At 38.9% G+C, this 13682-nt stretch overlaps 1 long non-coding RNA gene across 1 annotated transcript; it reads right to left on the bottom strand.

Moving 5' to 3' along the window:
• Positions 1–8867: 8867 nt before the first annotated feature.
• On the bottom strand, positions 8868–13206 carry LOC112977867. Its single transcript, XR_003257671.1, has 3 exons — positions 13050–13206; positions 9218–9377; positions 8868–9124 (listed from the first exon to the last, which is right to left on the bottom strand). It is a non-coding gene; the product is annotated as an uncharacterized LOC112977867 (long non-coding RNA).
• Between the last annotated feature and the right edge of the window lie 476 nt (positions 13207–13682).

Genomic DNA, 13682 nt, shown 5'->3' with positions numbered 1-13682 from the left:
AAATAGGGTATTAGAAATGTCCATCAGTTACTGTCCACCAAAGATTGTTCAGATTACAAACGATGGAAGGGTTTTGACAGCTGTATTCTGCCATAGCCGAGGTTTCTGTGAAAATTTTCAGGTGTGATCCGAAATGGTGCAACCCAGTCCAGAAATCACATATACATGGGTCATCATGGAAAAGCTACATGCAAAGATGTAAACAATGAGATGTGAATGGAAAAATAGGAGCTTTTTATCATGTATGTTAACTGAAATTCAAGAAGAAATGGGGGAATCACAAGACCCCCTCTCTGCTGCATGTAATTCAGCATAACTTTTTTTACATTGTTCTTGTTCTTCTCTTTTTTCCCCTTCTTTTGGCTTTTCCTTTCTGTCTTGCTCACCTCACTCTTTCAAGTGCTACTTTCTCACACCATTTCCAACAAACTTCTAATTTCTCTTTGCCACATCTTCCTTTTTTATTTCTTCTTAATTATTATCTCACTTGTTACACCCCTTACCCTGCTGCTGGGGTATTATCTCCCCAACAAGCACTTCAAATATACTTTTTCTTCCCCATTTTCTTTGCTCCAGCCAAAGCCTCACAGATCTTTCAGCTAAGCTCCTTCCTTCCTGCAGAAGCCTTAACCTGAAAAAAAGGCTTTTCTTATCTTTTTACCTTTTTCTTACTTCCCTGCTTCTTTTTCAATGTCATTATCTCTCCTTTCCACCACCGACACAAACACCTCAAAGCTGTCCCTAAGTTTCTGGTTTTCCAACTGCTCCCTAGACTCTCCTCTTTGGATTTCCCATAAGGATCCCTGCAAAGATCACAAGGCCTACAGAAACCCCTGCCAATGTGATGAAATATGTATAGGCTCCACCTGCACTGATAGCCCTTTCAGGCCTCCTGTGTCAGTTATGGACTTGGCTGTTCACGTGGAATCCTGCAAAGAAGATAAACTAAGCATGGACTCCTACAGAGAAAATAAAAGCTTGAAGAGCTCCCTTGGTGGTTCACATTACACTGAAGCTTCACAAAGGTAGGGATAAATATATTCAACCTTTGCGAGACAAGGATGTACAGCAAAATGTTACAGGTTGACTCATTTAAAGGGGCTTCAGAAATGTGAAGGAAATACACAGCACTGGATTAAGATGGAAGGGTAATATAGAACAGCACAGTATAAACCTTATGGAACTTCATGGCAAAAAAGGAGGTAGGAAGCCTGGAAGTCTGGTAGGAGCCTGGAAATTCAAAGTTAAGTCAACCCAGCTGTTCCATATAAAGGCAATCAGGACCAAGTTGGCTTAGACAGGTTTAAATCTGTCTTCAGTATCTTACCACCCCAGCCTCTCTAATAGTCAATATTTGTCCCTAGACTATAAAGTAGTTGACATCCTAAACCCTCTGTAATTTTCTTAGTTCTTTGGCCCGTATTACAGTCATTCTAAACTAGGTCTAGCATGATTTAAGTCATAGGGGATATACCTAAGGGAATATATTGCACACAGGGCTGTAGCATTTTGAAAATCCTAAAAGCTTGAAGTAGTTAGCAATTTCCCAATCACTGACATAAATAAATTATGTGAGGAAGGTAGGCCAAAAATGAGATGAATTTTTGGGTTAAGTATGGAAAAAGGGCAGAAACTGCTACTATCTTATCAAATAAGGGACAGGAGGAGGGACAAGGGGATAGTCTGTGATCTTCTTCTAGCGCTTCACACATGTTCCTAAGTATCAGCCATGGCTCTCTCTGGGGTAGGGGTGCTAAAAAGACTTGAGCGCTTCCTCTGTTTAGCACAAGGCAGCATGAATGAACAGCACCTCAAGCCACATCATGGATGTGTCTCTCCTTCACTGACTAGCTGACCCAGGACGTTAAAATGTCAGTCATGACACCACTACTGACATTCATGTATGCAAATCATTTTCTATTAGCAAATTTTGCAGGTGAAAGTTTTGCTCAAAACCAATGTATTCAGTTTCAACTGTCCTAAACTGTAGCTTGTTTTCTCTAAAGGTCCATTACAACAGTCAGCCTTAACTTTATTTTTCCACTGTTTTTATAAAACTATTTGCTTCTACATCAGAGAATAGATGACACCAGCTAAACGCAAAGTCATTCCACTATACCTTTAATGATTTCCGTGGGGCTGTATTCAGTGATGTGTTTAGCCCCGTAGCTTTTCCTTTCTCTGATCTCTTGATAAATTAATTAGTTGTGATCATGGGTTTTTAATAAACTGACAACACAGACAAAAAGAAAGGTCTATTTATTTTTTACAGCTGTGGGCTACCTACCTGATGAGCATAAAACATGAAAAGACTTATTAATACCACTATTTTTAGTCCTCTTTTAACCTACGTTGTTTCTGTTTCTGTTTCACTTGTGTGTTTAATTTAGCTGCCTATTTTTTATTTATCCATTATTTACTTTTTGCCTAAATACCAATAGAAAGCACTGCATGATGACTGAGAAAAATTACCATACAAGCAATGTTTAAAATAATGTACTCAGTTGTACTGAACTACCACTGCCATCTGAGAAGTGCCTGACAGGAGTTGAGCTGTGCTAGCTCCAGCTATTTTCCTTCCCATCTGCTCAAGCTGAGTGAGACAAATGTATTATGACTGGCCTGCTATATTGATGTTAGGGTGGATCTGGAAGCACACGTATGCTTCCAGGATAAGTTTTGAGGAAAAGGGGCAATCAAATAAAACCAGGCTTTTCAGTCTGCAATGATAAAGGTATTGCTATATGGCTACAAAAAGAAAAAAAAAGAAAGCTGAGGAGGAGGATTAAAACTGAGAAAGGTTGAAGTACACTTAGATGTATCAGCAACAGGGAGTAGTAGCTTGAAAGCCCATCAGGGCAACAATAAAGATAGGTTACCTGCACAGCTGGGGGTCTGGCAGCAAGGCAGTAATGCTATCATACAACAGCGATCGAGGGCATGGTCACCTGCAGTCCCTCGGATCGTCTCATCTCCCTGGCAGTATGGCAAGTAACATTTACAAATCACGCATGTTAAGTGCCTGCCCTCAACAAAGAAAACTGTTTAGTGGACATCTGTGAAATGTGATAAAAGATTCCTATAAATATTTAGTTCAGTGAAATCCCTTCTCAAATTTTCTATGTTTTCTGTGTTAAAACTATCTGTCAGTATGCTATACATGGGCCAATATTACAAATCACAGTCTTTCTTGATCCATATTTATGTGATTAAACTATTACTTATCTATCAACTCTATTTGGTAAATCAGTGTTGCTATAAGGACCTAGCTGCCTTAGGTAAAAGGGTAACAGAGCAAGTTTGTAAGTCCAGTCTTTTTGGAAACGCACAACATCCTGACACTATAGCCATCAAACTGCTTCTCAAGAACAGGGAGCAGTAGCTGGTAACAATGATCAGGAAAAGGTTTTCGGCTCAATCTGCTGTTGTTTCTTCCAGAGTCGAACAAGAAATTCCAAGTACCGGTACTGCACTGATTCAGCAGAGCTGTCTAAATCTATCTCAGGCGGTTATGTCACAGGTTTGCACTACTCCCAAAAAGCCCATTTTCTCAAGGACAGTGTGAGACAGGTAGTTCAAAAAGATGTGGATCTATAGGATGAAAGGCTAAGAAAGCTCTGTGTCCCTTCCTCCCTTGACAACACAGCTGCATTCTCTGCTGGCTTCAAAAATCCCTCTATGCGTTGATTTGGCACTATGCTGTGCTGTGTGTTGATGCATTACAAACAGCTGTATGAGTTATTGCTGCTGTTTGGATGCATTTGACAAATGTTTCTTGGTCTTTTCAAGTGACACCACCTTATCTGAAATACAGAATGGTCACAACTCTACTTACTCTGAAAATAAGAATAACAATAGTGTATCTGCAATAGCTACGGTTAGCCTATGGTTAGCCAAATATATGATTAGTATATTTATATCTGTTTTTGAGAAACTGAGAGAGAGAACATTTCCCCTTGCAGACTAGAATAGAGCACAACTGGTGGACTGAGATTTTCTCTGCTTTCAGTTGTATTTCAACACCTTGCGATGCCTCAGCTGCATAATCTCTCTGGGATTTGCAGCCCAGCTGTTGGAGAATACTGTCCTCAATCAGTGCAAACATTAGAGAATGAATGATCCACTTTATGCAGTCACTGTCTCTGCTTGATTTCCCCAGCCAGGTCCTGAGTCACTTGTCCATCCCTCTTCTGCAAAACACTAACACCTCTGCCTGCCTTCAGTGGGAGCGAAGCTTGAATGCTGTGCTGAACTCCGCTATTAGGTGAAACGCACCCCTTTGCATAGGGCAGAACAAGGCCTCTGTCTCCTGTAAAAACTGAAGTGAGCTTATCTTTGAGAGGTTGAGCACCACTTGCAGAATGAACAGGACATGTGCATGCCTTTTATATGGAGCTTATTTCAGTCTTAAAACCTAACCCAATCCCCTCTACAACTGGAAGTCAGGGGAGAGACTGTCACTGATTTTAATRAGATTTGGATCAGACTTTGTGGGTCTTGTCTTAGAAATGCCTAGAGGTCTCCTGAACACATTGGAAGCATCTTCCTATGTAATTCTTGAAATTATCTTAAATTTTTCACTTCTTTCAATTTTAACCAGCCACGGTCTTGCTGATATTTCATTGAATGGGATTTACAAGTAATTCATTTTCAGAATCAATCTAGAGCAGAGATACTCAAGTATTTAAGTTCTGAAATGATTAAAAAAACATGGTATTTATAAGTTATTACTTGTTTATTTTCTGTTCTATGATAGTTCACCAAAGTGATATAAAATTATCTTCTCTCTTTCTTTAACTGTCTCAAAGCAGAATTAGAGCAAGGAATGACTTGGCAAGAATACAGTTTGTAAATATAAATGATTTCATCAAAAGAACAGGATGCAAGTAACCTGCTTTCACAACACTGATAGAATAATGTTGATTCTATTTTGAAAACTTCCATAATAATGTTTTGAAAGATAAAAGAGCTAGTTTTCCGTTATTTTCTGCTTACAGCTGAAAACTGACAGGAATTGTGAAATACATTAAAGTTGTTTAAAGTCACTGAGATTCCAAAGACAAGTTTTAAAAACTCAGAATTAAAGAACAATTGTACCCCAAAAAGTGACTATCTAAAAAAAAAAAATTGAACTTAAAGCACATATACCTTGCACTACAAATCTCATTTCTCACATCGTAGGGTTTTTTGTGGCCTTGCATAAATTACATTGTTTTAACTCTATTCCAGTTTAAAAGAAAAGCCAAAAGAGAAGGGAGACTGGAAAGGAGTATGTTCCTTTTTCTTCTTAGATCTGTAAACTCAGAGCTGTAAAAGATCTCTACCACTTTTGTCTCATTAGCACTCTTTCCAGATGCAAATGGAAATTAAGTTTGATAGGCCATAAGACTGATTTTTTTAAGGTGAATTTCACTGTAAATAAACATTCAGCCTAATGTATTTTTTTTGCTATTAACTACATTTATACATCAGCATAAAGTTTCTAGTTATTGATGCACAAAATGTACACAAATAAACAGCAGTCTATGAAACAATGAATTTATACAATGTCATGTTATCAAAAAGTTCATTTTCAAGATAAATGTTGGAATTGTTAGAAATCATATTTCTGATGATTTGTATTCAGGCAGTCTCTATAGACTTCCATCTGTCTTTGCCTATTCAACAAAGAACGACAAAGAATTCTTTAGTTCATTTCTGCCCAGAAAAATGATTCTTATTTTGCCAAACTTTTCAAAAATCCATGTTCTGTCCTTCTAACTTGTTTGTATGCCTGTTTGTTCGTGTCAGTGACTGATTAAGGCTGGAGTAATTTGCTTGATCCAATCTCATTTCCAGCACAGATGTTTGTTTTTTTGCAGCTTCCCGTCTTTGTGGATACTTGTTATCACACTTCCCTCTGGAGAGGGTTTGGGTTTTTGTTTTGTTTTGCTTTGGGTTTTTGTTTTCTTTTGCAACCTTAACGTACACTGTAGATTGCTTTTTGTTTTAGGCTCTGTCTATGCTATATTCCAGATGGCACCAAGTTACAAAATGGCAAAGTAATGACTGAATTATTATACAGTTTGATCCTGCCACACGCGTGAGTTGTCTCCAATGATACAACAAGTGTCTGAAGTATGAGCAGAAATCATTGTCCTYCAGAATAACTCTCACTTGGCAATTACGGCTGTTAGCATTACAGTCCTTCTCCAACAATTCTGCCAAGGAAAAACAACTCTGAAAAGCAAATGAAGCTGGTGGGACTTCACAGAGGTAAGATGAACTGAGCCTTTGGATCCCCACTGCTTTGGATGTGATTCTCCTGGTCTAGGCATCTGTCTGGGACAATGATGTCTGGCTGGAAAAAATTGTGAAGAGCGATGGACTTGTGAAGAACACAAGAGCTCAGCCTGTGACGGGAGCAGCCTCTCCTTTGGCAGAGCTAAAGCTCTTGGGTGGAAGGAGGAGGCAGAGAAGCAACCACTCAGTTTGCAGGGCCTGAGAGGGGCATTTCTAATACGAAAGGAGAAAAAATGAAGGGTGAATTGTTTTCACACTATTTGAAATGTGAACTGCTTTGATAATATTTCTCTGACAGGTTCAGGTCAGGTTAGAAGCTGGTATCATAGGCACTTATGTAAAGAAGTTATTTGCAAGCATTATTTTTACTGCATATATTTTAGTTTTAAATACTGGTAGTATTTTAAAGTTATTCCTTTGCCTATACTATTGTAAAAATTTGATCCCACAAACTAACTAAGGCGCAGCCTTATTGCTGTTTAGGAGTCATATACTAATATGCTGCAAGAAGCAACGATCATAGTTCACCTAGTAGAACATCTACCTCTGAGTCAGTAATTACTGAGTGCCCCTGCATTGAATTTAGGGGTCACTGGGTTGCTGAATGTGCTGTTCTTGCATGAAATATGAAACAAAAATTCTAATCACATGTTGGCCATTAAATAACTGATGACAGTTTTCATCAGAGACTCACAATAGCTTTGGTCCTCTAACTGTGCCAGGTAATTACATTCTATCTACCTAAATGAACTTTCAATTACACAGAGTACTTTTCTCCTCTAAACTGTTTAGAAATAATTTTATGCACTGTTAAATCATTGCCCTTGTCCCACCTCAGAGGTGGCTGAATTTCAGTATTAGGTAAAGAGATCCAGGTACATACAAGGATACCTGACTGTTGCTCCACAAGCTTTAGCCCAGCCTCTATTCAGGTTCAGAACTGTGTGTTCTCAGACAGAGAGCCTCATTAATTCTGTGCAGAGCTGCTGGAAGGAAGAATAACTACTCAAATCTACTGATCGTTTCCCCCTTATGACAGTCTGAATAGGAGTGGAGGCTGTTTCACCACCAGGTAGTACTCTAGTATAGGCAGAAGATGGTATGTGATAATGGAATTTGGCCTAACTGAACGGAAGGGTACTAATTTTTTATGGCCTCAGATTTGCATTTGATTATTCAGCAATTCATTTCAGGCACAAATGTGTCTACTTGCATTTGTGGAAGAAGAAGGTCATTTTTCAAGAACACAGGTACATCTGAATATAAAATTATGCCACCCAAGAGCAAGCATTATAGCCATTCATAGCTGAAGAGAGGTATTCATCTTGAGAGCAGCATAATCTACATCGGTCTTAAGGAGCTATGTTAGCTAACACATTCATGTATCCAGACAGTTAAAAAAAAAAAAAAATTATACATTTATTTAGGGGAGAACACAGAAGAAGGAAGCAAGAAATATGATCTCTTTATTAATATTAGTTGAACATAATAGTATATAGAAACTTCCATGTTTGCTTACAAATGAACGTTAAGTACATTTTGCAGAAAAATAAATAATTCTTTTTAAAAAATGACTGCTTCTCCCCACTCAAAAATACTTCAAGACAGGTATCAAATTGCTAGAGAATCTGAATGTTGTGTATTCCATAAGCACAAATCATCCTTACTTCTTCTGCACATCAGCAGTCATCTCTTTTCAGTAGCACTTAATTTCTGTGATACAATTTTGCCTGCAGATTTAGAACTTCCGTAATTTTTACCTCAAATGACCTCAACACAGCTTAGAGAGCATCCTCAAGATTTGACCCCAATGCAGATCTCACTGAAGGAAAGAGTCTGCTCAGTGTCACTAGGATAATAAGACAAACACCTTTAAAGCCTGTAGCTCTGATCTCCTGGCTATCTGCTTTCAGTAATCAGATTCTGGAAAGCTGTTACTGTAAGTCAGGTCTGTACAGTTAAGAGCAAGAAGCTTGTTGTCGTGAGGCTAACACACTGAACTGAACTGAAGAGCAGCAGTACTAAACACCCCTCAAGCTGTCATTTTGAATAGACAAATGTTTTTCTACCCCAAAGCATATCAGAACTGTGTCAGAGTCATAGGAGGAAAAATCCAAAGGCACTTTGAAGCCCTTTTTTTCTTTTGTATTCTGACATAGTAAAAAGAGACTAAGGGAAATGTTCAAAGCCATTAAGAGCTGTGTGCATGAGGCTAGTTTATTATATAATTATCTCACAAAATTCTGATGTGCTCTTTCATGCCTGTGAATTTTCACATAATACTGAAATGATTAATTCCTACAACATACCATTGTTTCTCATTATGTTTTGGTGGATTTGTTTTTACCAGCTGATATGCAACACTAAAATGGCTGTTCTTTGTTAATTACAACAGAAATTCTGAAGACAAGGACATTGCAGTAACATGAATGCGGTGTGGTTTAAATGACAGATCTCTTTTCTGGTAGAGTTAATGTAATGAGGAAAAATCTATGAGAGTGGGGAGGTAGAAAGAAAAGACTGATACTGTTACATTCAACTGTTACATCAAATTTAATAAAGTGAGAGGATAAAGTGAGGAAATTTTAAAACCAGTGCTGCAGAGAACAGTGATGTACTGTGAAGAAGATTTATGGTTTGATCTAAGGTTAAACAGGGACATAAACAAGCCAGATTTTGGCATCATCAGGAAAATAAATGGTTGGTTATCTTAACTGTAAGTCCTATCAATTTTACTTACATTATCAGACCAAGTCCCTGTTTCTTCTGGGCATGATCCTTCCTATGATCCTAAATCACAAGTTCTGATATGAAAGCACAGACTGTTTTTTTTCTTTTCTCTCTGCAACACAAACCAGAAGTATTTGGTAACTGATTCCAATGTAAAAAATAGTGTGAGAGGAGAATCACACGCATAGTCATTGCAGAAACATACCTGGCTATTTGCCACATGCACATGCTCTTTGGATTTTCACACTGCCTCTCACTGCTTTATTCTGGGCATAAATTATTTCAAAAATTCATATCATCCTCATTGTGAAAAGGGTCTCACTCCTAGATGGAAGAAACAGAGCTCTGGTCTGAGTAGCTGCCATCTGTGAACAAAAAAGAAGAAAATACCTACATGCACATTACAGCTAGCTGCAAGATGCCTTCAGTGGTGAACTTGTTACTCAAACTCACTTACAGACCTCTAAGTACCAGTCCCTACATTTAACCCCTCTCTGACACCTGCTTCCTTCTGAATCTATTGTCCTTGCTTTGCACAGACCTAGCCAGCCTTCCATAGTATCTAGCCCTCCCTCAACATATTCCTTCTTTCCTCCTCTCCCTGTTTTCAAAATTCTGCTTTTTCTATTCTCTATGAAAGAGTAAGAATTAGCAGTCTGACTTCATTACAGAGGGATAAAGGGCAGATTTAGATAGCAAAGAGAAGCTGAGGAAGACAGCAGTGACAATGCATGTGTGTCAGCTGGAGAAACAGCGACAAAAGCAAAAGGCAGGGATAGGAACTAAGGGGGTCAGAGACAATAAGCTAAGTGACAATGGTGTGGAACAGCGGCCATGAAAGGACAAGGACAGGAACTGGTGAAAACAACAGCAACAAGGGCAAGAGGAACAGGCTGGGAGAACAAGTGGTTTATAACCTCAAGAATACATGTCACCAAGAACTTCAAACTCCAGCCTGGATCCCCTCAGTATCTGTGTTTCTAGCAATTAGTTCTGAATCACACAGTCAAAATCTGAGGTGTCTTTCTTGGGTGTCTATGTGGTAGCAGACCCATATAAAAGATAACTTAAACAGGAGAAACCTGCGCTCTGGGTCTAAGGATACCAACCTTGCTAAGAATGTATGTGGAGACCACTGTGATATTCAATATGCTAGGATATATCTGTGTTTTGACCTTTTAGGCATAAAACCGGAAACATACATGGAAAAAATTATTAAAATTAGGACTCTAACAATTTTTATTTAAAACTGCCTTTCAATGAAAAACAACACCTAAGAATTGAATGGTCTTTAGCTGAAGACCTAATTTCTACTTGGATATGCTACTCTGTGGAGTTATATTTCGGGTGCCAGTTACACCCAGCATCTTCTAAATTCTCCTCAGTCAAAAGGACTGCATTTCATATCATTCCCAGAGCATTACAGAACAGCATGATCTCTGTGCCCCCACACCAGGAGGGAGATCACAGGCCTCATGAGAATTAATGTAGTCAGGGTTTCAGACTACATGAGAAAATGGAAAAGTAAAGCACGTGCCACTAATTAGCAATTTGTTTTCCGTATTTGTCCATAGTTTGTGATATCTGAAACCTGACCTGCCTTTGCTGAGCAATTGTGATTGCAAGTTAGCCCAATAAGAGATATCTTGCAAAACAAACAGGACTTAAAAATGCTGATGGCATTGACAGCTGAGCTCTGGTGCACCTCATTTGGCAAGTTTAAGACATCCCTGCAGCACAGTGGACAAAATCTGACCTTAGCCACATCACTGCAAAGTCTGAATTTTTAGTTTAAATCACTAATGAAGGTGTCTGAGCAAAGGTGCTGCTCTGTGCAGGGTAGCTTAAATTGCAGACTCACATCCTTCTGTCAGTTCTGTTGGGGGGAGTAACATTCAATTAAAGGGGCTGAACAGACATTTTGGGGTTGCTACGTGTTAAACTGCTGCAGCGAGCTTTATGTTCTATGGAAAATTAGCCCTAAGAATCACAAAGTAGGCATTTAAAATTAGTAGACATTTTTTACCATGACCAACCTTAAGCTCTTAGTTTCTTTTTTTCCCTATGTATAGTGGAGATAATAATACTATCTTCTATCACAGGGTTGTCATAAAGATGAATTCATTAACATTTGTAGGTAAGTCAGATATTATAGGGGAGAGCATCATAGAAAAGACAGCAAGAAATTGTCTTAATTTAGCAATTCAAGTTACACTGTAATGAATACATATCACCACATTTGGAAAGAGGAATAACAGTAGGTGATGTACAAATGATACACAAGCATTGTGTATCCTCTTCATGAATGAAGAAAGGAAAAAATTGCCTATGAATACATAACTAAAAATAAACCATAATGCATTTGCATAAGGAAATGGGATAAGACACTTCTATTCTGGCACTACTTAAATCTTTATGGCATATATTAGATGTATTTTTGATGTATTTTTAGGTAATGTCCTTAACAAAGGATAGTTAAGAACAGTAACATGTTTCTGTAGTTCAATTTTAAATACCAGCAAAGACTGAGGGATTTATACAGTTAAAGAAAGCTTATTCCATCGCCGAAAGACATAATTGCAAAAGACTTCAGCTTCCATTATCACCATGTCATAACTAGGTCAGACTAAATAAAGCAGTTGATTTAGATTTTAAAGGATAGCTATGAATTTAATATGAACAAAGGCTAGATAAGGTTGCCAACTGAGAGAAGAGTCACTCAGAACCAAAAAAGTAAATTGTTTGACTTTTCAGTTGGCAAAGTTGTGCAGTAAGCCAGCGTAAAGATTTCTACAATAGTAATGATATGGCAGCAAGGTGTCTAAAGAACCTGAGTGTGAGAAACTGTGCTTAAGATCTAATATGATCAGGCAAGCTTTTTTTTTCAACAAAAATGATGATAAGCTAGTCTAGATAAAAAGAGAATATTCACCAGCTTTTCCAAATAGCAGTCATCTGATTCCTCCAAGATTCCTCCACTGTAAGTTGGTTTAAAACAATTGCCACAAAGTTTGATAAGATTTAAACCATGAAAAAGCCATGTGAGTCTGGGAGGAAAACTGATAATAATGAAGAGGCTTAACTCAAATATTAAAAATGGCCATATATGGTTATTTCTTGAACAGAAAACTCCAAAAACAAACTAGCTTTGTGGCAACAGGATTGCACCTCTACACATCTGTTTCTAACAAACTGGATTTGCAATGGCAATGTGTTCCTAGAACTTCAGTTTTGTATAATTCTTTGACTTTGACTTTTCAATCGTCAGCTGAGTTGTTCTAAAAATACTGAAAGATCTTCAAGATCTTTCTGTCACACTTGGAGAGTGATAGAAACTGTAACAGTTAATGTAAGGTATATCAATACTACAAGGAAGKGCCAGCTCTGCTATATTTGAAGTCAAGAAACTTCTTACACAGAGAAAAGATTAACTTTTCTCAGTTTTCAAAAATCCRCTTGCCTTGATATTTCGTGCGCCTCATAAAGATGCAAGGTCAGATTAATGATCCAAATTTGGCATAATTTGTTCAACAGACTCAAGAGATGCAGCCCTGCCAGGAAAAAGTAAAATAAAAAGGGGTATTTCTTAAGACTGGTAGATTCTAACACTGTATTAATGCACAGATCCTAAAAATCAAGCAGTGGCTTTAATTAGCCCCAAACATCACTTGGCATTTACCATAGATGGCACCTGCTGCATGCTACAAGAAGCAACATTGAAAGGACGCATATGAACACACATTACTCTGTGCCAGCCAAAAACAATTCCTAACTTCTACTTACGTACATTGGGTCCCCAGGGGAACAGGCAGTTACCACTGCCTCTGTSCAGCAACCAAGCTGTTTACCTTAAAATTGACCTTTTGCAAAAATAAGGTAAATAAAAATGGCATTTCAATCTATATCTCTCAAAGGAGATTTGGGATGAAACTCAGAAACCTGAGTACTGTGCAGCAGAAAACTCACGAGAGACACAGTTTTCAAAGWGAGAAAAAAAAAATCAGTTACAAAAGTGAGAAGAGGTGAAGGAGCAGCACCTGGGCAGTGTCACACTGCGGTTGTATTTCTGTGACCCAGGAGCTTGGGCCGCGTTGGCAGCTCCAGGTGTTCCGTTCCCCCGCCGCCCCAAGGCCCCTCGTTCCTGCCCTGCTGCGGCAGGGCACCGCTTCAATCACACTGTTTCCGAAGCCCGTGGGTATTTCTGCAAACCAGAACATTTAACTGATTTACGAATAAACTCGGAACAAAAGAGAGCGCAACTCCTAATCCAGATCGAGTGATTTGATTCACAGAGTGGATACACAAAAGTGCGTGTAGTTGTAGTGCTTAGAAGACTTTTCATACGGAATTTAGCAGTCAGGGAGCCAGGAGAAACGCTGCTGGGAAGAATTTGGGGATGTTATAATCAGAAAGGTTAACTTCTCTTTTAGGGAAGCCTTATGTATCAGATGAACAAAATAACACCACCCCCCTCCCCTCTGTTTTTAAAAGCGGTGCGGAGTTCAGTCAGCTTTTGTGCTTGTTTGCACCGCATTTTGTACCCCCCACTCAAAATCACCTCTGCGCGCCCCTGAACCGAGCCCCGTCGCCCCGCCAGGCGCCCGCGGCTCCGCTGCCCTCGCTGCCCCGTTCCCGCGCGGAGCCCCGTGCGGCCGCGCACCCGCACCTGA

The sequence above is a fragment of the Apteryx rowi genome, unplaced genomic scaffold (assembly GCF_003343035.1).
Source record: "Apteryx rowi isolate R43461 unplaced genomic scaffold, aptRow1 scaffold_873, whole genome shotgun sequence".
NCBI classification, from domain to species: Eukaryota; Metazoa; Chordata; class Aves; order Apterygiformes; family Apterygidae; genus Apteryx; species Apteryx rowi.
The sequence above is the reverse complement of the archived record's forward strand: the minus strand, read 5'-3'. Positions and strand labels throughout refer to the sequence as shown.